Below are 14,396 nucleotides of genomic sequence, written 5' to 3' on the forward strand. Positions count from 1 at the left end.
GTGGCTTGGTCTAAAGCAAAGAAAACAAATGGTGAGGAGGACTGGTCTCAATATAGATTATTACAAAATAAGTGTACAAAATTAATATAAAGTTCGAAGAGTCAGTATTATTTAAACCTGATTAATGATAACATGAATTGTCCTTCTAAATTTTGGAAATTAACGAAATCTTTTATAGGATCAAATACATCCACTAATCTTCCAAAAGTTTTAAAATTGAATCAAAGATTGATTACAGACAAGGCTGATATTGTTAATACTTTTAATAGTAATTTTATTTCAGCTGGTTTGATAACAGACAATTCCTTGGTCCTTGATGAACAGAGAACTGATGAGTTGACTAATAGTGAATCAGATTTATTTTCTTTTGCCCCTGTATTGCCGTCCCAAGTTCGTAAACTACTCCGAAATTTAGACTGTAAGAAATCAGGTGGGTCTGACCAAATTGAACCAATTTTTTAAAAATTGTCAGCAGATATTATTGCCGAACCTATTGCATCGATTTTTAATTTGAGTCTATCCACTAATGTAATTCCACCATCTTGGAAATCGGCTATGGTTATGCCTTTATTAAAAGGAGGCGATCCTTCCGATTTGAATAATTATCGTCCGATTTCTAAATTACCGGTTTTAGCAAAAGTTTTTGAATCTATTATAAATGATCAAATGAAAGAATATCTACTTAGTCATGATATTTACAACGCATTTCAGTCAGGATTTAGAGCGGGCCATAGTACGATAACAGCTACTACATGATTTAATTACTGCTCTCGATAATAGACAACATTGTGCGGCCTTATTTTTTTATTTGACAAAAGCGTTTGACTTAGTGGATCATGTTTTACTGTTACGGAGGCTTAAAAGTGTTGGCCTCGATAATTCGGCTGTGAGTTGGTTTAAAAATTATTTATCGGATAGAACTCAATGTGTTGCTGTAGATAATTACACCTCATCCATGGTAATAGTCAGGAAGGGTGTCCCGCAAGGTTCTTTATTGGCACCATTTCTTTTTTCTATTTTTATTAATGAATTGGGGCAGAGAATACAATCCGCAAAGCTACATTTTTATGCTGACGATACAATTATTTACTCCACTGTATCCTCTGTGTCTCAGGCTATTGAACTTCTTAAGGATTCTTTTTATACTTTTCAGCTTACTTTGTTGAAACTAAAATTAGTTTTAAATGTAAATAAAACGAAGTATATTCTTTTTACACGTAGCCGTTCTATGTCTACTGTTATGCCTATTCTTACTATTGAGGGTTTACATATAGAAAGAGTACCAACTTATAAATGTGTAGGAATATGGCTCGATGAGAAGTTAGCCTTTGATGTTCACATTAATTACTTGGTGAAAAGGCTTAAACCAAGACTGGGTTTTCTTTTTCGGGAAAAAAAATGTTTTTCCTTTATAGCTAGAAAGAGAATAATACAGAGTACTATTTTACCTATTTTAGACTATGGTGATGTTGTTTACATGCATGCGTCTACATATTTATTGAAAAGGCTGGATGGCGTTTATCATGCTGCACTGCGTTTTATAACAAATTCTTGTTCACGTACTCATCATTGTTTGCTGCACAACTATTTGGGTTGGTCCTCTTTATATCAAAGAAGGAAATCCCATATGTTAGAATTTATTGTAAAGACATTGATGGGTAGACTTCCAAATTACATTACTAGTCTTCTATGTTTATGTAGAAAGAACTATAGCACTAGATCATCTAATGGGATTAAATTAGTAGTACCTAGGGTACATTCCGAGCATGGTAAATCATCTTTCTCCTACTATGCTCCATGGCTGTGGAATGAATTTCAAGCTACTGTCCCTCCTGAAACAATTCCTCCTTTGAATGTATTAAAAAATTTACTGCAGCATACAATGATTGAATCATGCTGTTGTTTTACTTGATTTATGATGAATGTTGTGCCCTGACTTTCTGGAATGTTTTATATGTGTTTGTGTGTGATTTGTAGTGTGGCCATCTTGGCCAGGACTCCCTGGAGGAAGGGATTTCTTTTCATCTCAATGGGACCTTCCTGGAAAAATAAAGGAAATAAAATAAAATAAATGTTAAGTTGTGGTGTTGTTAGGATATTACTACAGAGCCTGTGACAGTTTCTCGGTGGAAGAACTGGGATCCAGGGCCACAGACGTCTGCAAAAAACTGCTTTAAAAACCTTCGAGATGCAGGTTGGCGATCTTATTGTTTTTGTTTTCATGGCAAGTTGTGGTGTTGTTAGGATATTCCTACAGAGTCTGTGACAGTTTGTCAGTTTGCCAGGGTCGGTGATGTCTCCTCTCCTGGAGTAAAATACAAGTATTAGTGGTCTTGCTGCAAAATCGGGTAAAGGCCACAGTCAGGCTTGAGGGCAAGTCGTCAACAGACTTTCCCTGGTGGTCTAGTGGTTAGGATTCGGCGCTCTCACCGCCGCGGCCCGGGTTCGATTCCCGGTCAGGGAATGAGTTTTTGCCCACCACCGGCGGCCGTGATTGTAAAATGGCGAACTACGAACTCAAGCGCTGACACCCTCGTCGAGAAGCAGGGCCAAGGAAAAGTTTATGTGTGAAAAAGAACTCCTTCGAGCCAGAGTTGAACCAGCGACCTAAGGATTGCCAACTTGCCACCTACAGTCCTCCGCTCTTCCAGCTGAGCTATCGAAGGCACACTGATTGGAGACAGAACCTCAATATATCAGGTTGCTGAATCTCCGCCACTGGCTAAAACTGCTACAGACATACATGCTGGTTGTTTCGATTAAGTGATGCAAAGACAACCCGATCTTCCCATACCGGGAGTCGAACCCGGGCCGCCTGGGTGAAAACCAGGAATCCTGACCGCTAGACCATATGGGATCTTCCTTCTGCCTGGAGCAGACCCTTTTAATTTTAGTGTGTGACCGACCCCTTTAAGAACATGGGAATGATCCGAAGGGATTGTTTACTGAATTCAATTTCATCAGGCTCAACAGAGGGAGCTCTCATTTGCCTCACGAGGGGTTCAGTTTCCTCCCATTCTTGCGATGGTATAATAGACACTACAAACTGGTCGTAAAGCAAGGTCCTTGTGACAGTACTCATGCAATGCATTTTAAAAGACACATAGTATTGTATGGTAACCGTTATCCTACTGACAAAGCAGCCTATTGTTGGACTGTCAATTTTTAATATTTCTCAACCAATCCAATAATAATAATAACAAAAACTATGGGATAAGAAAACGGCTAAGTGCTGACAGCATAGTATAAGAGGCAGAGCGAGCCAGCCAGGAGTCGAACCTAGAATCTTCTGATCCGTAGTCAGACGCGTTATCCATTGCGCCACTGGCCCACTGATCAGGTGTCCGTGAGCTTACACGCCACGTGTTGGTGTTCGACTGGGCAGAGGCCTGTGATGACATCTACTTTTTCTCATGCTATTAACAAACCTGGACCCAACATCAGGAAGGGGTCAGATGAGGGGCCTGCTACAAAAACCTTCAAGATGGAGGCCTCACATGTTGGGGATCTCAATTCTCAATTCAAATCTTAAACGTCAATTTAAAAATTTTAATGTACAGCCTTTTTTGCATGATGTATATAATAGGGATTTACAGTTGGTTTCAATTATACCTGATGTGGTTGATGCTTGGGATTATTTCAAATCTATCTTTCTAGAAATTTGTGATAAACATGCTCCTTTACGTAGATTTCGGGTGAGAGGTAGAAATAATATTTGGTTCAATCAATCCGTCTCTAATCTTATTAAGCAAAGAAACGTGGCTTGGTCTAAAGCAAAGAAAACAAATGGTGAGGAGGACTGGTCTCAATATAGATTATTACAAAATAAGTGTACAAAATTAATATAAAGTTCGAAGAGTCAGTATTATTTAAACCTGATTAATGATAACATGAATTGTCCTTCTAAATTTTGGAAATTAACGAAATCTTTTATAGGATCAAATACATCCACTAATCTTCCAAAAGTTTTAAAATTGAATCAAAGATTGATTACAGACAAGGCTGATATTGTTAATACGTTTAATAGTCATTTTATTTCAGCTGGTTTGATAACAGACAATTCCTTGGTCCTTGATGAACAGAGAACTGATGAGTTGACTAATAGTGAATCAGATTTATTTTCTTTTGCCCCTGTATTGCCGTCCCAAGTTCGTAAACTACTCCGAAATTTAGACTGTAAGAAATCAGGTGGGTCTGACCAAATTGAACCAATTTTTTAAAAATTGTCAGCAGATATTATTGCCGAACCTATTGCATCGATTTTTAATTTGAGTCTATCCACTAATGTAATTCCGCCATCTTGGAAATCGGCTATGGTTATGCCTTTATTAAAAGGAGGCGATCCTTCCGATTTGAATAATTATCGTCCGATTTCTAAATTACCGGTTTTAGCAAAAGTTTTTGAATCTATTATAAATGATCAAATGAAAGAATATCTACTTAGTCATGATATGTACAACGCATTTCAGTCAGGATTTAGAGCGGGCCATAGTACGATAACAGCTACTACATGATTTAATTACTGCTCTCGATAATAGACAACATTGTGCCGCCTTATTTTTTGATTTGACAAAAGCGTTTGACTTAGTGGATCATGTTTTACTGTTACGGAGGCTTAAAAGTGTTGGCCTCGATAATTCGGCTGTGAGTTGGTTTAAAAATTATTTATCGGATAGAACTCAATGTGTTGCTGTAGATAATTACACCTCATCCATGGTAATAGTCAGGAAGGGTGTCCCGCAAGGTTCTTTATTGGCACCACTTCTTTTTTCTATTTTTATTAATGAATTGGGGCAGGGAATACAATCCGCAAAGCTACATTTTTATGCTGACGATACAATTATTTACTCCACTGCATCCTCTGTGTCTCAGGCTATTGAAATTCTTAAGGATTCTTTTTATACTTTTCAGCTTACTTTGTTGAAACTAAAATTAGTTTTAAATGTAAATAAAACGAAGTATATTCTTTTTACACGTAGCCGTTCTATGTCTACTGTTATGCCTATTCTGACTATTGAGGGTTTACATATAGAAAGAGTACCAACTTATAAATGTTTAGGAATATGGCTCGATGAGAAGTTAGCCTTTGATGTTCACATTAATTACTTGGTGAAAATGCTTAAACCAAGACTGGGTTTTCTTTTTCGGGAAAAAAAAATGTTTTTCCTTTATAGCTAGAAAGAGAATAATACAGAGTACTATTTTACCTATTTTAGACTATGGTGATGTTGTTTACATGCATGCGTCTACATATTTATTGAAAAGGCTGGATGGCGTTTATCATGCTGCACTGCGTTTTATAACAAATTCTTGTTCACGTACTCATCATTGTTTGCTGCACAACTATTGCAGATTGACATCCCACCTGTCAATCCACCAGAATACCAAATGGAGGTCTGTGCACCTAAGTGGAAAGAGATAGAGCAGGTTGTGAGAAAGGCAAGGGCTTCATCATCTCCAGGGCCTAATGGAGTTCCGTACAGAGTGTACAAGAGTGCTTCAGGAGTTCTACGAATTCTGTGGAAATTGATAAAAGTGGCTTGGTAAAAGCAGGTTGTACCTAGAGCATGGCGCAGAGCAGGGGGAGTCTTTATACCCAAAGAAAAAGATGCTACAAGCATCAGTCAGTTTCGCCCTATTTCACTATTAAACGTCGAAGGAAAGATTTTCTTCAGCATTATTGCTCAGAGATTGTCAACCTACCTATTAAAGAATGGCTTCATTGACACTTCAGTTCAAAAAGCGGGCATTCCAGGATTCTCAGGATGCTTAGAACACATCAGTGTTATCTGGCAACGAATTCAATCAGCTAAAAAGGAGAGGAAGGAGCTCCACGTGACATTCCTGGATTTGGCTAATGCATATGGTTCAGTGCCACATGAGCTTCTTTGGGCATCATTTGATTTTTTCAGGGTACCGATGTCGATAACAAATTTAGTGAAAGCCTATTTTGGAGATTTGCAATTTAGTTTCTCAACTCCAGAATTCAGCACTACATGGCAATGCTTAGAGGTTGGAATAATGGCAGGATGCACCATTTCTCCACTGGCTTTTACCATGGCAATGGAAGTAATCATTAGGGCATCAAAATGGGTAGTAGGAGGAGAGCGCTTGGCTTCTGGGATGCGACTACCACCAATCAGAGCATACATGGATGACATGACAACCATGACTACAACGGTAGCCTGCACTAATCGGTTATTGGGGAAGTTAACAGATAATATTGAATGGGCACGAATGCAATTTAAGCCCTCTAAATCAAGGAGCATTTCCATAATTAAAGGCAAGGTAGTAGATAAAACATTCTTCATTAATGGTGAGGCAATACCAACAGTTTCTCAGAAGCCAGTGAAGAGTCTAGGGAGATGGTACGATGGGGATCTAAAGGACACAGTTCGAGTGGGAGAAGTTAGACGACAAGCAGTGGAAGGGTTGAAGAGCATAGACAGCTGTGCTCTACCAGGCAAACTGAAACTCTGGTGCTTTCAGTTTGGTCTACTGCCAAGGTTGCTGTGGCCACTGACTGTGTATGAGGTTTCTTTGACAACAGTGGATAAGCTGGAAGCGTTAATAAGTTCATACATCAGGAAATGGTTGGGAGTTCCACGCTGCCTCAGCAGAGTGGGACTTTATAGTAAAGGAGTATTGCAGCTGCCAGTCTCTGCTTTAACCGAGGAGTTTAAGTGTGCCAAGGTCAGACTGGAAATGACTTTAGCAGAGTCACGTGACAAATGTGTAAGGGAGACAGCCCCTGTGGTAAAAACTGGTAGAAAGTGGTCAGCAAAGAAATCTGTAGTAGAGGCAAAGGCTGACCTTCAAATTGGGGATATCGTGGGACAGGTGCAGCATGGAAGAGGGGATTTTGGGCTCAGTTTAGCTCCTCCTAAATGGCACAAGGCAGGCCCAGCCCAAAGGAGGAAGCTGGTAGTCAACGAGGTGCGAAAGCAGGAGGAGAGGATGAGATGTATAAAGGCCATTTCCCAGGCCAAGCAGGGAGAGTGGATGAGATGGGAGAGTGTGGAACAACGCAAAATGGGCTGGCAAGACCTTTGGTCAATGGAAGAGAGTAGGATCAGTTTCCTTATTAGGTCAACATATGATGTTCTCCCATCACCGCAGAACCTAAACCTCTGGGTAGGAGAGGATCCATCTTGTCCTTTGTGTTCATCACCTGCCACATTAAGGCACATTTTGACAGGATGTAAGGTGGCTCTTAGCCAGGGTCGGTTTACTTGGCGCCATGACCAAGTATTGCGATGTTTGGCTTTAGCATTGGAAGGCAAGCGTAGTATGACCAATAAATTGCCGCCTGTTCTAGCAAAACATTACACGCAGAAGACAATATTCCTCCGCCCAGGCGAGCAACCACCAAGAAAAGGTGCTAACACCAATTCTCGCCCAGGACAACTGGAAGCTGCTAGGGACTGGAAGATGCTGGTTGATCTTGATCAACGGCTTATTTTTCCACCTGAGATTGCCACCACTAACCTACGGCCAGATATTGTTTTGTGGTCTGGATCAGCACGCATTGTTCAACTGATAGAGTTAACAGTGCCATGGGAGGATGCGGTAGATGAGGCATATGAGAGGAAGAAACTGCGGTATGCTCATCTGGCCACTGAAGCAGAACAGCGAGGATGGAGAGTCCAGGTTTATCCAGTGGAAGTGGGTTGTCGTGGTTTTGTGGCACACTCTACAACCCGGTTCCTCAGAGACGTCGGATTCAGTGGCCAAGAGTTGCGTCGTACAGTAAAGAACTTATCTGAAGCAGCAGAAAGGAGCAGCAACTGGCTGTGGTTGAGACGGAAAGATTCTAGCTGGCTGTGTACAGGCCGCCATGCTACGGTTTCGTAGAATTCTTGAAAACTTGAAAGGTCTGTTGGTTTATTTGTATAGGTTGTATAGTATTTACAGTCATTACGTTCCTGTGTATATTGCGTGAATGACGGGTGGTTGGGTAGATATTGTGTTTTGCGGTACGTGGTATGCCATACGGAACCATTGCCACTGAAACTGCATATTAACGCACCAGTGGGGCTCGACAGCCTTAGTCAAACGGGTTGGCGCGTATGGTTGGGTTGCGGAGAGATTGTGAGATTGTGGTTAGGTCTCAGCAGCAACTGTTGGTTTATTTGTATAGGTTGTATAGTATTTACAGTCATTACGTTCCTGTATATATTGCGTGAATGACGGGTGGTTGGGCAGATATTGTGTTTTGTGGTAGGTGGTATGCCATACGGAACCGTTGCCACTGAAACTGCATATTAACGCACCAGTGGGGCTCGACAGCCTTAGTCAAACGGGTTGGCGCGTATGGTTGGGTTGCGGTGAGATTGTGGTTAGGTCTCAGCAGCAACTGTTGGTTTATTTGTATAGGTTGTATAGTATTTACAGTCATTACGTTCCTGTGTATATTGCGTGAATGACGGGTGGTTGGGCAGATATTGTGTTTTGTGGTAGGTGGTATGCCATACGGAACCGTTGCCACTGAAACTGCATATTAACGCACCAGTGGGGCTCGACAGCCTTAGTCAAACGGGTTGGCGCGTATGGTTGGGTTGCGGAGAGATTGTGAGATTGTGGTTAGGTCTCAGCAGCAAGAGGGAAGTAGAGGTCAGTAAGCTGGGCTGAGTTGAGTGGGGGACGGAGGGGGGTGACTCTGGGACGCCAGAGTCACTGTCGAGCCCTCTTGAGGTGTCGTGGGCTAGTCGAAGAAACACTGAGGACGGAAGGTGCCCACTTGAAGACCCTAGAGATGTTCCCTACTCCGCTCAATCCAGAGGGTTGTTATGGGGGACCGCACTGTGGTTGCAGCCGTTGTGTGTGCTGACGCGCAATACACTGTATTAACACCAGACAGAAGATTCACGTCACTAGATGGAAAGAAGCGTAAATGGATGGAGAAGCATAGGTTACTGTAAAGCTACGTCTTAGTTGGTGATTATCTTGGCGAAAGCCGAGTACAAATCAGCATGAAGTTTTAACATCTACTCTCGTTTAATGGAAATCGTTTTTGGGTTGGTCCTCTTTATATCAAAGAAGGAAATCCCATATGTTAGAATTTATTGTAAAGACATTGATGGGTAGACTTCCAAATTACATTACTAGTCTTCTATGTTTATATAGAAAGAACTATAGCACTAGATCATCTAATGGGATTAAATTAGTAGTACCTAGGGTACATTCAGAGCATGGTAAATCATCTTTCTCCTACTATGCTCCATGGCTGTGGAATGAATTTCAAGCTACTGTCCCTCCTGAAACAATTCCTCCTTTGAATGTATTAAAAAATTTACTGCAGCATACAATGATTGAATCATGCTGTTGTTTTACTTGATTTATGATGAATGTTGTGCCCTGACTTTCTGGAATGTTTTATATGTGTTTTTGTGTGATTTGTAGTGTGGCCATCTTGGCCAGGACTCCCTGGAGGAAGAGATTTCTTTTAATCTCAATGGGACCTTCATGGAAAAATAAAGGAAATAAAATAAAATAAATGTTAAGTTGTGGTGTTGTTAGGATATCACTACAGAGCCTGTGACAGTTTCTCAGTGGAAGAACTGGGATCCAGGGCCACAGACGTCTGCAAAAAACTGCTTTAAAAACCTTCGAGATGCAGGCCTCACATGTTGGCGATCTTATTGTTTTTGTTTTCATGGCAAGTTGTGGTGTTGTTAGGATATTCCTACAGAGTCTGTGACAGTTTGTCAGTTTGCCAGGGTCGGTGACGTCTCCTCTCCTGGAGTAAAATACAAGTATTAGTGGTCTTGCTGCAAAATCTGGTAAAGGCCACAGCCAGGCTTGAGGGCAAGTCGTCAGCAGACTTTCCCTGGTGGTCTATTGGTTAGGATTCGGCGCTCTCACCGCTGCGGCCTGGGTTCGATTCCCGGTCAGGGAATGAGTTTTTTCCCACCACCGGCGGCCGTGATTGTAAAATGGCGAACTACGAACTCAAGCGCTGACGCCCTCGTCGAGAAGCAGGGCCAAGGAAAAGTTTATGTGTGAAAAAGAACTCCTTCGAGCCGGAGTTGAACCAGCGACCTAAGGTTTGCCAACTTGCCACCTACAGTCCTCCGCTCTTCCAGCTGAGCTATCGAAGGCACACTGATTGGGGACAGAACCTCAACATATCAGGTTGCTGAATCTCCGCCACTGGCTGAAACTGCTACAGACATACATGCTGGTTGTTTCGATTAAGTGATGCAAAGACAACACAATCTTCCCATACCGGGAGTCGAACCCGGGCCGCCTGGGTGAAAACCAGGAATCCTGACCGCTAGACCATATGGGATCTTCCTTCTGCCTGGAGCAGACCCTTTTACTTTTAGTGTGTGACCGTCCCCTTTAAGGACATGGGAATGATCCGAAGGGATTGTTTACTGAATTCAATTTCATCAGGCTCAACAGAGGGAGCTCTCATTTGCCTCATGAGGGGCTCAGTTTCCTCCCATTCTTGCGATGGTATAATAGACACTACAAACTGGTCGTAAAGCAATGTCCTTGTGACAGTACTCATGCAATGCATTTTAAAAGACGCATAGTATTGTATGGTAACCGTTATCCTACTGACAAAGCAGCCTATTGTTGGACTGTCAATTTTTAATATTTCTCAACCAATCCAATAATAATAATAACAAAAACTATGGGTTAATAAAACGGCTAAGGGCTGACAGCATAGTAAACGAGGCAGAGCGAGCCAGCCAGGAGTCGAACCTAGAATCTTCTGATCCGTAGTCAGACGCGTTATCCATTGCACCACTGGCCCACTGATCAGGTGTCCGTGAGCTTACACGGCACCTTTTGGTTTTCGACTGGGCAGAGGCCTGTGATGACATCTACTTTTTCTCATGCTATTAACAGACCTGGAGCCAACATCAGGAAGGGGTCAGATGAGGGGCCTGCTACAAAAACCTTCAAGATGGAGGCCTCACATGTTGGGGATCTCAATTCTCAATTCAAATCTTAAACGTCAATTTAAAAATTTTAATGTTCAGGCTTTTTTGCATGATGTATATAATAGGGATTTACAGTTGGTTTCAATTATACCTGATGTGGTTGATGCTTGGGATTATTTCAAATCTATCTTTCTAGAAATTTGTGATAAACATGCTCCTTTACGTAGATTTCGGGTGAGAGGTAGATTTGGTTCAATCAATCCGTCTCTAATCTTATTAAGCAAAGAAACGTGGCTTGGTCTAAAGCAAAGAAAACAAATGGTGAGGAGGACTGGTCTCAATATAGATTATTACGAAATAAGTGTACAAAATTAATATAAAGTTCGAAGAGTCAGTATTATTTAAACCTGATTAATGATAACATGAATTGTCCTTCTAAATTTTTGAAATTAACGAAATCTTTTATAGGATCAAATACATCCACTAATCTTCCAAAAGTTTTAAAATTGAATCAAAGATTGATTACAGACAAGGCTGATATTGTTAATACGTTTAATAGTAATTTTATTTCAGCTGGTTTGATAAATCAGACAATTCCTTGGTCCTTGATGAACAGAGAACTGATGAGTTGACTAATAGTGAATCAGATTTATTTTCTTTTGCCCCTGTATTGCCGTACCAAGTTCGTAAACTACTCCGAAATTTAGACTGTAAGAAATCAGGTGGGTCTGACCAAATTGAACCAATTTTTTTTAAAAATTGTCAGCAGATATTATTGCCGAACCTATTGCATCGATTTTTAATTTGAGTCTATCCACTAATGTAATTCCGCCATCTTGGAAATCGGCTATGGTTATGCCTTTATTAAAAGGAGGCGATCCTTCCGATTTGAATAATTATCGTCCGGTTTCTAAATTACGGGTTTAAGCAAAAGTTTTTGAATCTATTATAAATGATCAAATGAAAGAATATCTACTTAGCCATGATATTTACAACGCATTTCAGTCAGGATTTAGAGCGGGCCATAGTACGATAACAGCTACTACATTAGTCACTAATGATTTAATTACTGCTCTCGATAATAGACAATATTGTGCGGCCTTATTTTTTGATTTGACAAAAGCGTTTGACTTAGTGGATCATGTTTTACTGTGAAGGGGGTGGATTGGAATCCACTGCTGCTTCAATGTATATGTAATGATTGATTATAATTAAGGTATTAATCAATATGTTTCCTTCTAAATATCAAATGAGTTGAATGACTTCTCTGGAGATTTTGCTTTATTTATATAAGTTACCATTGTGATTACTGAAATGTTCTTTTCATGTATTCTTTAATGTCTGTATTTGATATCTGAATGCAGTGCTTGCTTATTTAACACAGCTTCCAGAAATGAAATAGGGACTTGTTTTGTGTTTGAGAAAGGTCTTCAATGTGTTAAAACATATAGGGGTCATTGAAGCCAATAGTTTAAGGGGCCATTTCTTCGTTAAAGCCTTTCTTTCCAGTTAGACTAAAGTTAAGCTATCCTTCAGAGAAAGAACGCATTATCTTTATGTTTTGAGAGGACTCTCCTATTTATAGTGAGAGCCTGGCCAAATTCAACCTTGGAAAAGCTGTGTGTCGGTGTGTGTGTGTTAGTCTTCTTGGTTACAGGTTAAGGAACCACTGGCATTATTGGAGATTGACTGAGTTGTTGTTCTGGACATACTGGCGCCCAGCAACCCAAATCTGCGACCTGGAAGGTCATGACGTGCCTTACTTCAGCTGCATAATCGATGGAGATATGCTTCAGTCTATCTGTATATGTGTGGAAAATTACTGTGTTTATCTATTTCATAGCCAATGAGAATCATTCATCCTGTAAGCAATGACGTAGCTTAGACCTTGGAAATCGTATAACTGCTGTGATCTTTGTAACTGTAAGCGGGGCGGCCTACGAACTCCTGTGCGAGTATTGAAGCTGACTTCTGCTGATGAAACTGCAAACTATCTTCAGTAAATATTTTCTTTAATTTTTTATAATTCTGACTCTGGGTCTTCATTCTTCATATCTGGTTCTGGGTCTTTAACTGTACACCCCTTACAGTTTGGTGGAGGATGCGGCGGGCAATCATTCCGTGGTGACATCTCTGGCAAATCAACACACAAGGTAGTAAGCTTTTATTAATTGTTAGGGCTGTCTGACTGGAAGAGATTTTGAAGGAGAGCGGGAGAGCCTTCACTCCGATGAGGCGAGTGAAGGAGTAAGTAGCCTTCACTCCGATGAGGCGAGTGAAGGAGTAAGTTGTAGGCCTACTGCTGAGAGGATAAGAAGTCGCTGAAAGCGTCGTTAAGGGTAACGGCAGCAGACAGCGCAAGCGAAGCGTGCTCTGTGGGGGCCCAGCTGGCAATAATGGTGTAGCACCACCCCAGCAGAGTACGTCCCTGGACGGGAGGTCCAGTGGCACCGTAAACCTGCTCAATCTCTTCCATCTCAGATAGGGGATCCCCGAATTTAGTGAATCAGGCAGTTAGGGATACTAACAAAAATAGGGTTGTTTGCCAGGGATGCATCAGGAACGATCCCGAGAGAAAAAAAAAGAAAAAAAAAGTTGTGACCCAAATTGGCATGGACCAGTATATGTAACTGTGATTTTGGAGTATACTCTGCAGTTTCATCACGGAGAAGCCAAGCTGTGTTGTTCAAAGATCGCCGCCTCCATTTCTGCAATGACTTCAGGTGAGTTTGAACTGTTATTAAGATATGGTAGACAAACTGAGTAACTTGAACAGTCCTGAAACTAATAGTGAGACAAAAGAGCGAACGCTGTAAGCAGCTGTGCTCTGAAGCCCTCACTTCAGAGAAATTTGCAGAAATTATTAAGTAAATGGTTGTCTTGATAAGTTTTGCTTCTGTTTGTAAATTTAAACAACAACTTGACTGGCTACAAACAAACAAAGAAACTGAAAAATTAAAATGTTTAGCCTTGTATTGCTTACGATGATTACAAAAAGCAAGTATATTAAATTATGGGTCGAAGATCATTTCCTTGGACAAGTGTGACTAAAGTTAAACAGACACTTTGTGAAAACAACTTAGAATATTTTGCAGCTTATGAAAATTAATGTTCTGCCAATAATAATGATGAAGATTATGATTGGAATATTATGATTAAATCAGCCACTGGTGGACTGTAAAAGAATACAGAGAACTGCTTAATCAGTGGCTCTGTTTGCATTCCTTAATGGGACACACACTGATTCAAGGGTGTGCAGTAAGTTGGAGCCGAGAGTGTTTTAATGGTGGTCATCAGGACCATTTAATACGTAACTGTAAATGCCCACCGAGAAAGTGTTTAAAATGTGGTAAAATGACAACACATTTTTGGTAATAATATTGGTTTGAAAGTAGATCAGTGTTTAAATGACGACAGTGACATTTTTCGTCTGAGAAATAAGAGATAAAAAGGTCAAAAGATTGAAGTCTTAAAGTGAATCCTTTTGAAGAAAATATCTAT

The 14,396-nt window shown here is 40.7% G+C and overlaps 8 non-coding genes across 8 annotated transcripts; 2 read left to right on the forward strand and 6 right to left on the reverse strand.

The window, feature by feature from the left end:
* The first annotated feature begins 2,392 nt into the window (after positions 1 to 2,392).
* On the forward strand, positions 2,393 to 2,464 carry trnae-cuc (transfer RNA glutamic acid (anticodon CUC)). The gene has a single exon. It is a non-coding gene; the product is annotated as a tRNA-Glu (tRNA).
* Positions 2,465 to 2,579: 115 nt separating this feature from the next.
* trnay-gua (transfer RNA tyrosine (anticodon GUA)) lies at positions 2,580 to 2,666 on the reverse strand. Its single transcript is given in 2 exon segments — positions 2,580 to 2,615; positions 2,630 to 2,666. It is a non-coding gene; the product is annotated as a tRNA-Tyr (tRNA).
* A 119-nt stretch (positions 2,667 to 2,785) lies between these two features.
* trnae-uuc (transfer RNA glutamic acid (anticodon UUC)) lies at positions 2,786 to 2,857 on the reverse strand. The gene has a single exon. It is a non-coding gene; the product is annotated as a tRNA-Glu (tRNA).
* Positions 2,858 to 3,258: 401 nt separating this feature from the next.
* On the reverse strand, positions 3,259 to 3,331 carry trnar-acg (transfer RNA arginine (anticodon ACG)). The gene has a single exon. It is a non-coding gene; the product is annotated as a tRNA-Arg (tRNA).
* Positions 3,332 to 9,826: 6,495 nt separating this feature from the next.
* On the forward strand, positions 9,827 to 9,898 carry trnae-cuc (transfer RNA glutamic acid (anticodon CUC)). The gene has a single exon. It is a non-coding gene; the product is annotated as a tRNA-Glu (tRNA).
* A 115-nt stretch (positions 9,899 to 10,013) lies between these two features.
* Positions 10,014 to 10,100, reverse strand: trnay-gua (transfer RNA tyrosine (anticodon GUA)). The gene is given in 2 exon segments: positions 10,014 to 10,049; positions 10,064 to 10,100. It is a non-coding gene; the product is annotated as a tRNA-Tyr (tRNA).
* Positions 10,101 to 10,219: 119 nt separating this feature from the next.
* trnae-uuc (transfer RNA glutamic acid (anticodon UUC)) lies at positions 10,220 to 10,291 on the reverse strand. Its single transcript has one exon. It is a non-coding gene; the product is annotated as a tRNA-Glu (tRNA).
* Positions 10,292 to 10,692: 401 nt separating this feature from the next.
* On the reverse strand, positions 10,693 to 10,765 carry trnar-acg (transfer RNA arginine (anticodon ACG)). The gene has a single exon. It is a non-coding gene; the product is annotated as a tRNA-Arg (tRNA).
* Positions 10,766 to 14,396: the final 3,631 nt, after the last annotated feature.

Source organism: Siphateles boraxobius, unplaced genomic scaffold (genome assembly GCF_051911475.1).
Source record: "Siphateles boraxobius isolate OS27281-9 unplaced genomic scaffold, OSU_SipBor_1 87, whole genome shotgun sequence".
NCBI lineage: Eukaryota > Metazoa > Chordata > Actinopteri > Cypriniformes > Leuciscidae > Siphateles > Siphateles boraxobius.